Source organism: Tachypleus tridentatus, chromosome 7 (assembly GCF_004210375.1).
Source record: "Tachypleus tridentatus isolate NWPU-2018 chromosome 7, ASM421037v1, whole genome shotgun sequence".
Lineage (NCBI taxonomy): Eukaryota > Metazoa > Arthropoda > Merostomata > Xiphosura > Limulidae > Tachypleus > Tachypleus tridentatus.
Window position 1 is genome coordinate 21,252,661 of NC_134831.1, and position 18,724 is coordinate 21,271,384.

The window sequence follows — 18,724 nt, forward strand, 5'->3', positions numbered from 1 at the left end:
TTACGAAACATTTAGTTACATTACCGTTATCCTCCTATTTTAACTTTCTCACGACTTATTTACAATCATGACATTCTTCCAGTCATTTTAACGGTAATTTGTATACCCTGGTTTTTGGTGGTCATAATAAATATGGTAATAAGACGATAATAAAAGAACAAAACACTTAACTTTAGTTAAGTTTTAGTTAACAAAACACTTTAGCTGAAACACAGACCGATTTTCTCAAAGTTCTTTACTATTCTTGATGTAAGAAAGGCTATCCTGCGAAAGGGTAACTTTTCAGTCATATCGAATATCCGTATTATGGGGAGAAACATATCATTGGAAAATATTAACTTCGTTGCAAATTAAACAAAATATAGCGTTCCAAAAAAGCATCTTAAGATGATTGAACTATGCTTTACGTAAATGTTGTTTTGTAAGCTACCATATCTCAGTGGTAGAGCACTGGTTTTGTAAACCAGGGGTCGTGAGTTCGAAACTCACTGTGGCTTTACATATCAAAAGATATATTAAGCGTTTCATTTAAGTAAAAACTGCGATGCATTATTTTTCACAGAAAATCTTTATAATTTGTCGCTGTCAAAGAAAATTGTTTCTAATTATCACAAACCACGGTAATAGTTGATAATACTATAAGATGTCTGTACTTTATTATTCAATATTCTTAGATTACGGAATACATCAAAAATGTCTGTATTCTTTTAAAATCTGGACAATATCACAAAACGCACAATTTCACCGTTAATTTACTACTAAGCAAATTATTAGCTTTTTGTTGCAACTTGTATTGTTATCGCGTATCGTTTTTTATGTATAGTGTTTCAAATCTTTTGGACACGACGCTAGGAACTGGATCTCAGTATTTTTGCTTTTTTCACCACTGCAAGATCGAGTTCAGCCATGTTACATAAACGTCCCACAAACGTGTGAACCTGACTATAAAGAGTAAAAAAAAACCTTGTATGCAGAAGATGACGATTCTAGACGAAAGACATTTTGTACCAACATACTTAGTTAGAAAATATTTAGTATCACAATGACTGTGAAGCAGTGACAAACATTCAAAGTTCAGCATTGTCACAGTGAATACCCCGATCTCCTTGTGGTACAGCTCTGTGTCTCCGGGCAGAGAAAGCTGGAAACATGATATCGATATACGTAATAAGCAGAGCATAGGTAGCCTTTTGTGTAGCTTTAATGTTTACTCTAATCAAGCATCTGTCACAATAGAAGGGAGTCATAGAACTATTTCGAAGCAAACTATATCAGCAGGGAACGGGGGAGTATATTAATATAATCAACTCATAATTGGCAATTAACATGTTTTCTACCTTGCAGAATTTGCAGAATGTCACTCTGAGAGAAAATCTGGTGAGTTGCTCATTAACTGTGACTGAAAAAAAAGAATTATAAGAAATATCAAAAATACTTAGTAGAATATAATTTACGACACGTCTTACATTTGTGTTAAATGTATACGCATGTCAATATGACTAGAACAAATATGTGGCCAACAATATTTTTGCAGCTTGTCAATTTGGAAAGTGGAACTGCAACCATCAATAATACACAAAATGGACCAATTGTGTAAAGTAAAAATTCGATTGCGAAAAGTAACAACTAGTGTGAGACATATTATTCACATTATTTTCCCAAATTACAAATCCCTATTCTGAATTTCCTAAATATTACATATTTTAGAAAAGAAGGTCATTTCCGTAAAACGTTGGCTAAATTTATTTTCGAGAAGACATTAGGGCATGACTAATGACAAGCCCCAACTGACCTACGTAACATCTTTAAAAGTGTACCTTTCTTTAATGAATGTTAACACTAACGTAATAACAGATGTACTTGTTTTCATCTGTAAAAACAAGGAAGGATGGAATAAACATCTGATATTTAACTTCACGTTTTTATCTAATACTAATAAAGATTGGTGTCCTATGTGTTATATATAATACAATAAAAACTAATAACATTCTCACTTGAGATTGAAAAATTATATTTCTCAAATTATACATAAAATAAAAAATATAATGTACAAGATTTAAAATCCTGATCATTAGTGTACCATATGTTTGAGTTACTGGTCATGTAGTCGATTTTTAAACTCGCTGTCATAGTAGCACTAATTAGACTTTTAGATAAATGTTCTGCATACATGAAGTTTGAAGAACATACAATTAAATCATGCTAAAATCATGCTCCTTCAGTGTTATGGGACAGAGTTACAGCGGCATTTCTACGGATTTATACGCTAGACGCCGGGATTCGATGTTCATGATGAACAGAGTATATATAGCTCATTGAATCTCTGTGTGCTTAACTTTAAAATAATATATATATATATATATATATTCAAATATCTAACACCGCCCTCTACATTCCGACACTCGGTTATACAACCCCTTTCAAACATGTGGTCAGCTTCCGGTCAGTTACCTCTTTCTTTCTTTGTGAACCTGACGATGACCGAAGGTCGAAACGTTGTTTGTTCCGTACGTAAAATATTTTCTGAACACAAAGGAGCCGTTTTTACATATATATTTTTCTACAAGTGGGTTTTCTCGACATCACGGAGAATGTTAATTCTTCGTGAGATGGCACCAGCAAAGTGATGTACAAACATTATAACGCGAATAAGCGACAGAATTGTTCAAACGAATGTGGAGAGACGTTTATATTTACTACACGTAAGTTAAAATATTTTTATAATTCTTACCTACTTTTCAGATAATGCAATATCCAGTTCCTAAACATTACTTCAGCAAACGTTTAATGACTTCACTACACAACTTTGCAGCCCTCAGTATGATTATAGATTATTTATTTGTACTTTTGTTTGCACGTTATTGTTTATCTATGAAATTCTGTCTCAAGAGTAACCATTTCATCACTTATACATATACTTTTTTTATTTTCGATTTCATCACTTGCATCTTTTGTCAGTTGAAATTTCACTCTTTTATAGCTATTATCTTCGAAAGATTTATTAACATTAGTTCAAAAGTATATTGGATATTCATTATTGTTTTGTTTTATTATGTTTTGATTTATCTACGCTTTTGTATAAACCGATAATTTTATTTTTTCATATTGTTAAATATTCCGTATTTGATTGACTAATGTAATTGCTTTTCGCCCGAAATTAATAAAAAATACATACCTATGTAGGTCGCAGCTATTATTGAACTTAAGATGTGAAATTAATAAATACATTATTATGTATGATTATAAAATATAAAAATACTGGTAGTTTTATGACACTATATTAGACAGTAGTCGATATGAAATCATTACTGGTCTAATTTATTTATACTGAATATCTGAAATCCGTAAATATTCTGCCATCTATACATAATCGTGGACAAAATCTATTTCACTTACGCTAATAATATTTGGGAAATTATTGGTAGAAAAATCATATTTATCATGCCACGGGTTGTAAGTTTCATGATCAGTTTTTTAAACACATACATTTTTTTAAAAATATTTAAGCTTAAACTTACGCCATTACAATCAACAAAGATACATAAATAATAAAATGTTTTCTAGAATTTTATAAAAAAGCTTTGTATTGATTAGCATTTATTCTTTTAGCTTCTACACAGGTGTTCATTTCTACAAAACATAGTGTTAATTTGTTCAAAATGTTTGTACAAAATAAACTCAAAATAAGCAGTTGTGACTCAACTGAATTTTTAAAGAACCTTTTACCTTGCTTATGATTTCCTACTCAAAGGACTATCTGAGCTCTGCCTACCACGGGTAATGAAACCAGGTTTTCAGGTGTCTTTGTCCGCAGTCATACCACTGTGACACTGTGGAGAGCACACAAAAAGTAAACGTCAGTAACTACGCTTTGTATAAAACATAGAAAAATGATGTAGATGGCCACATGTATTTTTTAAGATGCACTTATACATGTATACATATATATCTAACATATATGTATAAAGAAATATCCATCACACTGATAGAAGGATACATACAGAAATGTTCCGACACAAAATATATCAGAATAGGGCGAAATACTTCCGACATAATAATTATTAATTAACGTTCCCAACCTTGTGGAGTGTGCAGCTTTTCAGTGTAATGGATATTTCTTTGCAGTTAAAGACAGAGCTATATCACGGGTATTGAACTCGGTTTTGAGAGTTGAAAATGCGGAATAATACCGTTTTGCCACAGTGGGTCTCCACTTTAACCACACTAAACTCTGTTTGGATGTCGATGCTGCATACTTTATCTGAATCTAAATAATTTCTAACTAAATATATTGCTACAATATTTCTGTTTCACTTTCGTCTAGAATCAAAAACTTCTGCTCAAACAGTACGGGATTAAGATGTCTATTGTGAGAGATAGAACAGACATCTATGTAACATGGCCGAAATCCATTATGCAGTGTGAAAAAAAATTTGATCCTGTAAGTAGCGTCGTGTCCTTTTGGGCAGAACCTCTATACATAAAGAAATGACACGCGACAACAATACAGTTGCTACAGCAAGTTAATAATTAGCTAGGTAGTAAAATAAAAATATGCCCTACATGGTACGCAATGGCGCTTTTTTGGATATTGTATAGGTTTTGTAAAGTCATTATGAAGTTGACAACGAAACAGATATCTTCTAATAATTTAATTAAGGCGATTATAGCTAGAAAACGCCTGAAGACAAACATACTTCTTTTGAAAAACTGTATGACTAACGCTGTTTTTAATTTTTCACATTAATGATCTACCTGCCGACTTTCATATACGACATAATAACTCTTTACTTGCCTTTTTCCCTTTTCAGGAAGGTATAATCATTCGTATTTGTCTTTACATAAAAATTCGAAACATATAAACACTAATGAGTTTGTGTGAGATTCAATATGATAACAACTAATAATATTCTGAATTAGTATTAAACGGTTATATTTCTAAAATTATACAAAAAATAAAAAATGTCATCTTCTATCTTTATAATCCTGATTATTTTGGTATATAATGACCTTTAGTGTACCATAGGTATGGGTTACTTTGTAAGTAATGGCTTTTTAAGCTTGCTCTTATACTGGTACCAAATAGAGAATGTATTTTTAAACGTATGGGAAAACATTTCAGTTCAACTTTCTCATCCAGCTTTTCAAAAAAAAATTCTTTTTTTTTTAAAGAAAGTGTTCACTTTTTTTTAGTTTTTTGAATGACTTTTCAATTTTACTGTTTGTAATTGCTGACACAAAGTACCCTCGTAGGGCAACGTTTCTACTTGTGTTCACAACGATTATCGTGTGCACAATAATGTTTTATTTTGTTTCCTCAAGTATTTACAAGAGTATATTTAAAGTATTTTTATGTAATAACTTTCATCGTTTTATTCGTCAAAATTTTATGATATTCTTTTTCGGATTTATTTGTACTATCAAGTAGTTACTTTTTCTAGTATAATTTAAAGTTTTTCTCTTATATATTTGCACCGTTTGACCATATATTGACAAAGTGACATATCTGCGGATGTACACGCTAGAAACGTGGTTTCGATATCTGTGGTGTTAATTGTAGAAATACCCCATTTAGTATCTACGAGTTTCATTTCAAAAAAATAAAATTTCTTCAATTTTATACCAAAAATGGTTTATATATTAATTAATATTTTGAACAAATGAAAATAAGCGAAATACTCTAAATATACTTACATATACTTACTTTTATCTTGATAAATATCTTCATACGAAGGAAGTTTCAGCAAAGACTATCTTTCAGTTACTGTATAGCTGTCGTTATTTCAGATTATTAGCTAGGCATTGAAAATAACTTAAAAATTATAATTAAATAAAGTCAGAAATACAATTATATGCAATATGAATAAGCAGAATGTCTTTGAAATATGATAATTGCTCGTGAGATGGCACAAGCAAAGTGACCCTCAAATATCGTAATACGAATATGTCATAGAATTGTTCAAACGAATATGAAGAGACGTTTATGAATGTTACACGTAAGTTGAACTATTTTCATGATTTTTACTTACCTTTTAGATAATCTCTCATCCAGTTCCAACAAACACATAAAAAGGTCAATAAACAACTTTGAAGTTCTGAGGACGATAATAGATTATTTTTACCTTTGTAAGCATTATCACATTGTTTTATTATATTTTGTATAAACCTAGAATTTTATTTCTTCATTTTCTTAAATTAAAAAAATTACATACCTCTGATGGTTGCAGTTAATATTGAACTTAAGATGTCAAATTAATAATTAAATTATTATGTAATATTATAACATATAAAGGTTCTGTTAGTTTTATCACATTGTATGAGACAGCGGCCAATATAAAGTCATTACTAATTTTATTTATACTGAGTATCTGAAGTCCGTAAATTTTCTGCCATCTATATCTAATCGTCCACAAAATCCATTTCACTTACACTGATAAACTTTGGAAGATTCTTGGGAGAAAAACCAGATTTGTAAATTCACGGGTTAAAAATTTCGTGATCAATATTTTAATACATAATCATTTTTTACAAAAAAAAAACATTTAATACCAAACTTATGCTTTTACGTTCATCACAAAGCTTCTTTATAAAATATAACAAAACATTTTTTATTTATCTTTAATTTATGCTAAAAGAAAAAAATATCTAGATATCAACATTAATGCTTTTAGTGTGTGCACAAGAGAAAATTCTTACATAAATTTATTCTAACAAGGTAAATCTCTCTTTGTGAAATTTCAGAAATGGAAGAGAACGCAGTCAAATTGTCATAACCATTGTTACACAACGTGGTACGCGGGGGCACAGTAGTAAGTCAACGGATTGAAAACCTAAAAACCTGAAGTTCGATTGCCTTTGTAGACCCAGCAAATAACCCAATATTGCTATTATATAAGAAATACACAAACAAACCTACATATGAAATATAATTAAATATTACGTAAGTAAGAGTGTTTCCAGTCTCGGCGGAGCTCATAATAGAACAACTAGAGGTTTGTTTCATTTGTGTGTGAAATTTGTTATGTTTTCGAAGTACGAAATTTTAGCTTATGGCTTCACTCTCTCTTCACCAGTTGGGGGTTGAACAACAGTTTTAGACTTAAGACTTCAGAAAGTTTTGATTCATGGATATGAGTGCCTGAGGTCCATGGGTTAATTTACGTTAATCCTGTCACAAATAATTTAAATATGGCGACAGGCTGATAGAGATCCTGATGAGTAATAAAAGATAGGTTTTTCTTACACATGTATAAATATCTAATAAAAAGGAAAAAAGATATCTCGTAGTTTCATTTACTCTAATCCTACTTCAACGAATTTCGAGTGACACAGCTGGTTAATCTGAAGCGTGAAGAATACCATTTTGATAAGATACTTTGCATGATAAATTAGTAATTAACTTAATCGCTGAATCTCCGAGAGAAATTGCAAATAACAGTTAAATTATTTGCAGATGTTTTCCTTTAATAAACATTGGTATCCAACAATTCATGGACATTGATTAAAAAGTCGCTCAGAATAAGTTTCGAAAACATCAGATTTTTACAATTACGGAACATAGGTTGGACTTTGTTACTAAGTGCAGAGTGAAAATTTGTGAATATATACATATATACATATTAAAGGTGGTACACAAAATATGCATAAGAGCAATTGTTTAGTCATGATAAAGGTAAGCGTATTAAACAAATATATAAAGAAGAATTAACTATCAAGAAACAGTTTTTCATATGGAATAAAAACAAAAACCTTAGTGACAATCATTCTTTTTCCTATCCTAGCCAGGTGGGTTAAGGCGTTCGACTCGTAATCCGAGGGTCGTGGGTTAAAATCCGCGTCGCACCAAACATACTCGCTCTCGCTACCGCGAGGGCATTATGAAGTGATGGTCTATCCCACTATTTGTTGGTAAAAGAGTAGCCCAAGAGTTGGCGGTGGGTGGTCATGACATGCTGCCTTCCCTCTAGTCTAACACTGCTAAATTAGGGACGACTAGCGCAGATAGCCCTTGAGTAGCTTTGCGCGAAATTTAAAACAAACAAACAATTAATTGTACCTTAAGATATAATAAAATAATTAATAGAAAATTATGCTTACAACCATATTTAAAAAAAATCATTGTTTATTAGTTTAACTTTTGTGATCTTTGAAATAGGCGTGTTAAAATTTGATATCTAAAATATTCCTTTGTGAAATATGTTAACTAGTTCTATACTATGTAAAACTACACTAATAAACACCACACCAACATTATTTATAAAATACGATGTGATAACTGCCACGACTCTATATTGGAGAAACAAGTAGAAAATTGGAGACCAGATTCAAAGAACACAAAAAGTCACCTTGAAACGTTTTCGAACACTGCAAAACAATTAAACACAACATAACCATAAAAAACACCCAAATACTAAATAAAGAGACAAACATAAACAAACGCAAAATTAAAGAAGCCTTACTTATAGAACAACTCAAGCCCAAAAGCAACCAATACAAAGGAACACCTTTAAACCTATATTAATATATATATATATATATTCAAACATCTCAGCCCGCCCTCTATATTCCAACACTAAGTTACACAACCCCCTTCAAACATGTGGTCAGCTATCGGTCAGTTACTTCTTTCTTTCTTTGTGAACCTGACGATGAGCGAAGAAGGTCGAAACGTTGTTCGCTCCTCTACATAAAAACATTTTCTCAACACAAACCAGTCGCTTTTACATATATAATTTTCTCTACAAGAGGCTTTTCTCGTCATCACTGATAGCATTAATTTACAATTGTAAACTTTTGAAGCATAGAGACATGCGATTTTTGGTAAAGTATATTGTATCTAATGAATGATATTTGTGATGCTAAATTCATGTCACTTTATAATGTTTCATAAGTACACACTACAGTTTTTGTCGGCAAATCAGAAAATATGTTACATTAGGACATTTAATCTTTATTGCTCATCGAAATATCAAATAAAATTTCACAAATAATAAAAGTTCATAAATGAAAAAGAGTTGACAATCGTAATCTTAAAAGAACATGTTATTATAAATCAAGTGATTTCTTTTTCACATTTTATAAATCCAAACATTTATTCTTTACCTTTAGAACAGCAATGTAAAATCAGAGGCTTAAGAAACATACTAAAAGGTTTGTTAATAAAACTTCAAGGTTCCCAAACGATTTAAATAAACATTTTTAACTTTTATACAACTTATGCATATTATTTTTATCTTGTATTATTTCATTTAGAGTTTATGTTCTACATATTAGGCTCTTCTAGAATACAAAAGTTGGAGAAATAGTTAAATTCTTTAAAGTTACATCAGTATATCATTGGTTTCTTTATTGTTTTACTTTCGTGCTAGCCGTCCACAAATGAGCTAAACACCACTCACAGTCAACTTTTGGACAACTCTTTAACAAACATATAGTGGAATCCAACGTCCCAATACAACCCCATAGAGCTAAAAGGAAAACATGTTTGATATGAAGGGGATTCGAACCCGAAACTCTCGTATTAAGAGTTGAGCATATATAACCATCCAACTATCCTTGAAACAATGTGACAAAAGATACTGTATACGAAATAATACGTATCTATTATTTCATATGAAATCTGTTTACGAAGATTTTTCTCAAAAAATTCGTGTCAAACATTGACCAACGTGACCAGATTTATCTTCTTTGGCAACTGGCCAAATACTACGATGATTATAGTAAAGTTAATATTAGGCAACTGCATAACATAATAATAGAATTTTAGTTTTTATGTCTTAAAGATCAACGAAATTGTTATAAAATATAGAAAAGTGAGTAAAGTTCAATGTAGGTCATAAACTTAATGGTTTTATTGTGAAGGGAGCCCAAGATTGAACACAATACTCAGAATGTGACCTAACCAGGGATATGTAATATAACTTCTTAATACTTCTATTTAATATTTTTTTTATAAAGAGAACCTAAAATACTATTTGCTATACCATTAGCAACAGTACACTGCTTAAATGGTATAACAGACTAATGAATCATTGCTGGAAAATTTTTTTCATTCATTAAATTATTGCCCCGCAGTGGCTCAGCAGTAGGTCTGCGGAGTTACAGCACTAAAAACCGGGTTTCGATACCAGTGGTGGGCAGAGCACAGCTAACCCATTGTGTAGCTTTGTGCGTTATTCAAAACAAGAACCATTAAATTATTAAAGTTCCTTCTGAGTAATTTTTGACTATTTCTTTACAGTCCGAAGACTTAGCCCTGTGTTACAATACTCACAACATTTATTTAGTTTAACGGAACTCCTGAAGCATATACATATATATATATATATATATACAGAATGACACTGAGTTTGAAAATAAAACTCTACTATCGTAGAGTTGAATTTGTTACACGTACGATGATCGTCAATTAATAAACGAGTAGTATACAGTGTTAAAAAACTGGTCGTCTTTTTTAAGTCTCTTAGTAGTGACCTAAGAAAACTGCGTGTCAACTCGCTGGTCTCTTTGTGTATTCTTCATAATTAAACAAGAGGAAAACTTCAATACCGTCAGCACATACAATTCCTTCAGGCGGAAATAGACTTAATTAATCTCTGAGACCTTTTCTCGTTTTCCAGAGATATATTTTTCTGCCCAAGTAATACTAAGTGTGGGGCGTCATATACCCGATTCAGTTTTATAAGTCATCAGAAACTCTACCAGCTCTTCCCAAAATTAAAATTGTTTTAAGCAGAATTAGAGAAAATTAATATATGAGGCATATGATTTGGTTTAATGTTTTCTCTTATTTACAAAAAGCTACACAATGAGCCACTTCTACTCTGCCACTGTAAGTATAGAAAACCAATTTTTGGTGTTCTATCGAATCGCGATGTGCATTGTAATTAATCTCAAACTGAATCAATAGGGGAGATAAGTTGTTAATCCACATAAAATTGGAATTTTATACCGATATCAACATCGATCTGTGAACATTTACATGTGTTGAACAGTCAATCTGAGAATAAAAGTTTGTTAACACTTGATTAGAAAGCCAACTAGCTCTATTCTTGTTTGTCCTAACATAATTAGAAACTTACTTTTCACAGAGGAAAACAGATATTTTATATCCTCGTAAAAATACTAAATAAATAGTAGCATTTCGACAAAGAATACTTTTCTTCCAGTTAACACTAAATGACACATCATTCAAAACTTTACTATTCTACTGTATGAATATTGAACTTTTTTCCTCTTTTTCCTCATCTTGGTTTATAGAATAAAAGTAGGTAATTTGCAGGGCCTTAGAAGGAAGATCCAAATTGTGCTAAAATTGATTATTATAACGTAAGTCCTGTTTGATTAATCTACTATTAGAATTTGAGATTGATAACTGCTTACATCATTGTCTGTTCTGTTTAGTTTCAGATCTAACAAAAAGCGGTAATTCACAGTTTCTAAGGAAAGTTTTAACTTCATGATGTTTTCTGTCCTATTCTTATGTTATGTGGTTTGATGGTTAATTTCAAACTATGTATGATACACTAATTCATATATTGTTAAGATTCAATTTGCCGATGAATTGCTTTAAAAATTTCGTTATTATTTACGATATTATAAACGCTTCCATCACGTAAACAATATTTGGAAAAAGCTTATCAAGATGAAACGAGACGTAGAATGTTCGAGCCAGAAGGACAACAAAACACTGAATAACAACACAGAAAATTCTCGATTAATTGTTCACATTGTAATACCTACTCCACGAAATTGGATCCAGGTCAATGTATGTCCTCCATTGTCATTGACACTAGTTTTATTTGTTTTTTTTGTTTTTGAATTTCGCACAAATCTACTCGAGGGCTATCTATGCTAGCCGTCCCTAATTTAGCAGTGTAAGACTAGAGGAAAGGCAGCTAGTCATCACTACCCACCACCAACTCTAGGGCTACTCTTTTACCAATGAATAGTGGGATTGACTTTAACCCCCCCAACGATTAAAAGGGCGACCATGTTTGGCGCGACTGGGATGCGAACCCGTGACCCTCAGATTACGAGTCGCACGCCTTAACACGCTTGGCCATGCCAGACCCAACGCTAGTTTTAAAAACTAAAATTTGATGTTGCATTGCTATGCATAAATAGTGAGCTTTTCAGAAATTTTGCGTTACTTCAATAAAACATAACTGCACACTTTCTGAAAAACTATAAGACATCAAAAACGGTAAGCAACTGAAGTCTACCACCAAAATTTATCTAATTTTTTAAATATTGAAGAAGGTTTTTAGCGATGTTTCAATTGTGGGCAATTACTCTTCACGTATCTTCACGTAAATTGAATCATTATAATGTATTTTGTTTTATATTAAGTCAATTTTATCGTATAAATATGTTTTCTGAGTTTTCCAATCATTTTGGAAACTTTTAATCTCTTATATTCGACTGAATAGTGTTTTTGAGAAGTGGTTTATTGAAATACATCCATTTCTTTCTAATTAAATGTCGATATTATGCAATAGGTTGCCGAATGATGTTGCCAGAATATGTAGTTTCACATCTTAAAAAATACAACCTACAATAACAAAATTAGCTACCTATTTAGATTTTCAGTTGCAAACAAACACTGCTTTGAAGTAATTTTCTTGACATACTTTAGTTCTTACTTCAAAACAAACAAAAAAACCTTAAATTGCAAACAAACATACTTTGAAGATGTATTCAAAAAAGTAATAAAAATAAATAAAAAGTGAGCTATATAAAATATTTGGTTTAGACATTGTTCTTGTTTATTCAAAAATCTGGTAAAACACCATACAGTAACACTGTATCGTGAAACATCTTCCATATCCGTACGTAATCATGTCATTCATATCGTTTAGAGCAAACCTCACGATCTGATTCACATTTATTAGGTACTTGCTGGAACTGTTTTATCTGTTTAGAAATATATATTCATAGAATAATAGCTAAAAAACGAATATCGGAAATAAACTAAATGGGTATTATATACTTAACTTATTTTTAGATATACGTTTATCAAGATAACTCGATGACGTATATAAAAGAAAACATCAGAATGTTGGACTAGCTGAGTCGTGTACATAACTAACGTTCGTATCTTACCAGCTCCGCTCCAAGCCTGATGGTTTCTAACGCTGAGAATCGCGCATATATAAATTTCATTCTGATATTTCAATAAGCGCACTCATGTTAATTCTCCTTTATATGTTTGTTTAATGCGCTTACAATTAGCATTACAAAAAAATGCTACTATACATACTTTATGTACTACCTTAAAGACGTGTCTATATTCAAAGATATCTTATTGTGCAACTTTGTATTTACAAACTAACGAAATCCAGCCTTCGTTCTGTGATTGCAAGAACCTGATATTTTCTAATCTTATTTTGAGCAATTTTTTTTATAAAGATGACCAAGAATTTTTGCATTCGAATGTTTATTAACAAAATATTAGCAAATAAATTAACTGTTACTTACATTTTCTCTCAGTGATTGAGCAATTAAGTTAATAGTTTATTCATCATATCTTATCAAAATGGTCTTCTTTATACTTCAGGTAAACCAGCGGGATTCCTCAAAAGCTGTATCACTTCAAATATTTTTTTTAGATAGGATTAAAGCAACCTAGCCAAAGAGATACTCTTCCCTCTTTATTAGTTACATGTGTGCAAGCAATACCAATCATGGTCGAAAGTATTACTCATTCAATTTTATTACTAATTAGGATATCCTCCAGCCTTCCCTCGTAATTAAATTCTTTAGGACAGGATCAGAGTAAATTAATTAATGAGACCCTACGCATACTCAAATCAACGAATCAAAACTATTGGAATTCCTGTGTCTGAAACTGACTGTTATGAGACCTACAACTGGTCAAAACAGGATTAAACGGAGAGTCAAAATCTCGTACTTAAAAAAACAAACACAAACACACACACACACACACAAAACAACAAATTCCAAGGTGTTCTATACTGCGCTCTGAAATACTCTTACTTACGAAACATTTAGTTACATTCCCGCTATCCTCCTATTTTAACTTTTACACGACTCATTTACAATCATGACATTCTTCCAGTCATTTTAACGATAATTTGTATACCCTGGTTTTTGGTGGTCATAATAAATATGGTAATTACAGTAACTCTTGATAGGCTGGGAGAAGAAACACTGTTATCTCTTTCGATAGGAATCTGGAAAAAGTTCTTCAAACAAAACACTTTTATGATGTAAGTCATAACATTGCTTTCATTAAAGGACCTTTCTGTAATTGATAAGAAAGGAGTGTCTCCCAGTTGTTGAATATAAGTTATAATCAGAGATAATGAGTCAAAGAACAAAACACTAAACTTTCACTTTAGCTGAAACACAGACCGATTTTCTCAAAGTTCTTTACTATTCTTGTTGTAAGAAAGGCTATACTGCGGAAGGGTAACTTTTCAGTCATATCGGATATCAGTATTATGGGGAGAGGCATACCTTTGGAAAATATTAACTTCGCTCCTAATTAAAGAAAATATTCGTTCCAAAGAAGCATTTTAAGATGATTGAACTATGCTTTACGTAAATTTTGTTTTGTAAGTCACCATAGCTCAGTGATACAGCACTGGTCTGGTAAACCAGGGGTCGTGAGCTCAAACCTCACTGGTGGCTTTACATATCAAAAAACATATCAAGCGTTTAATTTAAATAAAGACTGAGATACGTTATTTTTCATAGAGAATCTTTTTAATTTTTCGCTGTCAAAAAAAATTGTTTCTAATTATCACAACCACGGTGATAGTTAATAATACTATAAAATGTCTGTAGTTTATTATTCAATATTCTTAAATTACAGAATACATCAAAAATGTCTGTATTCTTTTATAATCTAGACAATATTACTAAACGCACAATTTCACCATTAATTTACTACTTAGCAACTTATTAGTTTTTTGTTGCAACTTGTATTGTTATCGCATATCGTTTTTTTATGTATGGAGTTTCAAATCTTTTGGACACGACGCTGGGAACTGGATCTCAGTATTTTAGCTTTTTTCACCACTGCATGATCGATTTCAGCCATGTTACATAAACGTTCCACAAACGTCCAGGCTATCTCTTACAACAAACATCATTAAGCTTTTCTTTAAAAGACACCACCAAGCTTAGATTCGAGCATCAGATCGTTATTCTGAGAGATGACTATTGGTAAGTATCGAATTTCAGCCAAAACTGTTTCATTAAGATTTTATACATATTGTAAATAGATAAGCCATACGTGAATCTGACTATAAAGAGTAGAAAAAACCTTGTATGCAGAAGATGACGATTCTAGACGAAAGACATTTTGTACCAACATACTTAATTAGAAAATATTTAGTATCACAATGATTATGAAGTAGTGACAAACATTAAGAGTTCAGCATCGTCACAGTGAATACCCCCGAACTCCTTGTGGTACAGCGCTGTGTCTCCGGTCGGAGAAAGCTGGAAATCGGCTATCGATATACGTTATAAGCAGAGCCGAGATAGGCTTTTGTGTAGCTTTACTTTTTACTACAAACAAACATCCGTCACAGTAGAAGAGGATCATAGAACTATTTCGACGCAAACTATATCAGCACGGAAAGGGGTGGTATATAATCAACTCATAATTGTCAGTTGACGTCTGTCATACCTTGCAAAATTTCCAAAATATCACTATGAGACAAACGCCTGGCGAGTTGCATATAAACAGGGACTGGCCTTACTGTTGTCAACGGGTTTACGAAAAGGAACGAAAAATATAACAACTATAAGAAATATCAAAAATACTTAGTATAGCATAATTTATGACACGTCATACACTGGTGTTAAAAGTATACGCATGTCAGTATAACTTGAAGAAATACACGTGACCATCTATATGTACAGCTTTTTAATTTCTAAAGTGAAACTGCGACCATGAATAATACACAAAATGGACCGGGAGTTTAAAGTGAAAATTAAATTGCGAAAAGTAACAACTGGTAACAACTGAGACATATTGTTCACATTATTTCCTCAAGTTACAAATCCCTATTCTGACTTTCCTAAATATTGCACGTTTTTGAAAAGAAGGTCAATGAAAAATTGACACATTTCAATTGGCCATAAAACCTTTGATATTCTACATGTCGTTAAAATGACTAGAAGAATGTCAAGATTGTAAATGTCACGTCTAAAAGATTTGATTTTTGTAACATTTGAGAAGTGTATTCTTTTGTATGTCAAAATCGCAACTAGATGGATATTCGTAAATATCACATTAACTCTATCCATCCTTTATTTTAAGTTAAATTCGTTGTCAATAATGTTATTTAAAATGTCTTAAGAGATTAATTTAACATATATATGTATGAATTAAAAAACTTATTAATTCCTTAAATTTTTGAAAAATAATAGAAATAAAATCTATAATTTCAATTAATATACAAAGGTATCTTGAACAATGAGTTATTTATGTGTATTTTGTCCTCTATAGTTCTCCTGGGATTTGTAGAACATTTCTTCAAATGTTTGGTCCTGGTGGTATAAATGTAACTAACATAAGTAACCATTGCAGGTCATCTTATTATAATTTTCTAATGAGTTATAGCTAAAACTGCAAAATCCGCGTATATTTTCTACATTCACAAAAAATGCTTTTATATAAGTGATATAGTCAATTAATATTCAAGTAATAGATCAATCACAACGAGATACATATATGTGGACGTGTAGGAGTATTGTCTTAATCTCCAATTCCCTTTTATACTATTGCGTATTACACACACATTTCTCTCTAACTATGTATCTTACTTGTATATAATTAAAGCTCATCAATATAATCATTCTATTATAATTACCTGATATTCCATTGTTTATCAAATGATTCGTACAAGTCGTGAAGATGGCAACTCAGTTCAATATTGTTCTCGAAAAGTCCGATCAAGCTTGTCGAAGATAAATTTGTGCATATTTTGCAATCAAGTAAAACCCATTAATTGTTCCTGATATGTTATAACTACAAGGATTCTTCACAGCATTTTATCAAAGATAATATCCCATACTGCCACACAATTTTCGAAAAAAAATGTGAAATCCGGAGAAAGCCGGAAACATTGCAATATATCAAAAGTTCCAGATTAACTCGTTGTAGACCAAGACCTAAAAACATATACAGACAAACTTAAACTAGTGGTACAGTTAATTGTGTAAATGTAAACCACAAAACAGTAAGATAAAACTCACTGTTTCTGTTTTAAAAGCCACATAGAAAAAGATTAGAGATAAACGTATATTTAGTGATAATTCATTTGAGTCACTGTGTTTATGAACACTGCCAAGACAACAAACTGTTCAAGCTGTAATACCCCTGTATAAAAATGTATAGCTAGTGAAATTGTTATTGATGACACTATAAAACATTAAAATCCCAAGACAACTAATTTTCAAGTCTTTAATAAAACAAATAAAAAAGTCTTATTTACTCAATCCTACCTAAAATAATTTCACGTAAATAGCTCTTGTTTATCTGGAATAAAAGACCATATTGATAAGTCTTGGTAAATAAGGAATTTCTTAACCGCTGAAGAAATGACAGAAATTGTGGGTAGATATAAAGTTTTTAATTTAGCTGGTTCTTAATATTACAGAATGTAGACTAGACTTCGTTAGTTAATAAACCCAAAGTTACACCGCAGAATATCTTTCCCGCCCAGTTGGAATATCAGTGATTATATATACATCTTATTAGTGATTCACAAAATATGTGTGTGTGTTTTTTCTTCTAGCAAAGCCGCATCGGGCTATCAGCTGAGCCCACCGAGGGGAATCGAACCCCTGATTTTAGCGTTGTAAATCCGCACAAAATATGTAAAAGAACAATTGTTTTTCATGCAAACTGTAAGCGTATTCAATAAACATATATATAGAAGAATTAACCATCAAGGAAGAGTTTCTGGTATGGGATGAACATCGATTTTGAGCATTATAAGCCATAAGGCTTACAGCGGTTGCAAAATTTTCAAACTTTTGTACGTCATATACATAGTCCAACACTTAGATCATTTTTGTATACGTCATCGAGTTATCCTGATTAACGAATAGCTACAAATAAGTTAAGGGTGTAATACATATAAAGCTGATTTCTGATACTTCTTTGTTAGGTTTTGTAAGCGCTTGTAGTTACGTATGATATAAAATATGGACACAATCATAAACTTACGCCCCCAGTGGCTCAGCGGTATGTCTGCGAACTTACACCGCTAAAAACCGGTTTCCATACCCGTGGTGGGCAGAGCACAGATAGCCCATTGTGCAGCTTTGTGCTTAATTCAAAACAACAACATAAAGTTATTTAAACTAATACCACAAGGAAACTCACGATAAAGCTGGTGTGGGCCACTTATTAGCCAATCAATCTGTTGATTAAAGGATACGAGTTAGAGACGTGATCCTGCTGAATATGATATGTATTTTAAGCTATATGTAGATAATAACATATTTGTTCTGATCAAAGTACTTCTATCGGTAGGTATTTATCCCATATTAGAAACTGTTCCTTAATGGTTAATTCTCCTTTATATATTTGTTTAATACGCTTACAGTTTGCTTGGGAAAGTAACTGCTTGTACACATACTTTTTGTACCACTTTTAAGATGTATCTCTATTCACAGTTAATCGCATTATGCGGAGCAAAGATATTTAATGGTGTAGCTTTGTTCTTACAAACTAAGC

The 18,724-nt window shown here is 31.6% G+C and overlaps 1 long non-coding RNA gene and 1 other non-coding gene across 2 annotated transcripts in view; one reads left to right on the forward strand and one right to left on the reverse strand.

Moving 5' to 3' along the window:
- LOC143257953 (uncharacterized) overlaps positions 1-13,604 on the reverse strand; it is a 53,155-nt gene extending 39,551 nt beyond the window's left edge. Inside the window, exons 1-2 of the long non-coding RNA XR_013032044.1 lie at positions 13,480-13,604; positions 3,727-3,830 (exon numbers count right to left, since the gene is read on the reverse strand). This is a non-coding gene — a long non-coding RNA (uncharacterized LOC143257953). The remainder of the gene's footprint in view (positions 1-3,726; positions 3,831-13,479) is intronic.
- On the forward strand, positions 425-497 carry TRNAT-UGU (transfer RNA threonine (anticodon UGU)). The gene has a single exon. It is a non-coding gene; the product is annotated as a tRNA-Thr (tRNA).
- Positions 13,605-18,724: the final 5,120 nt, after the last annotated feature.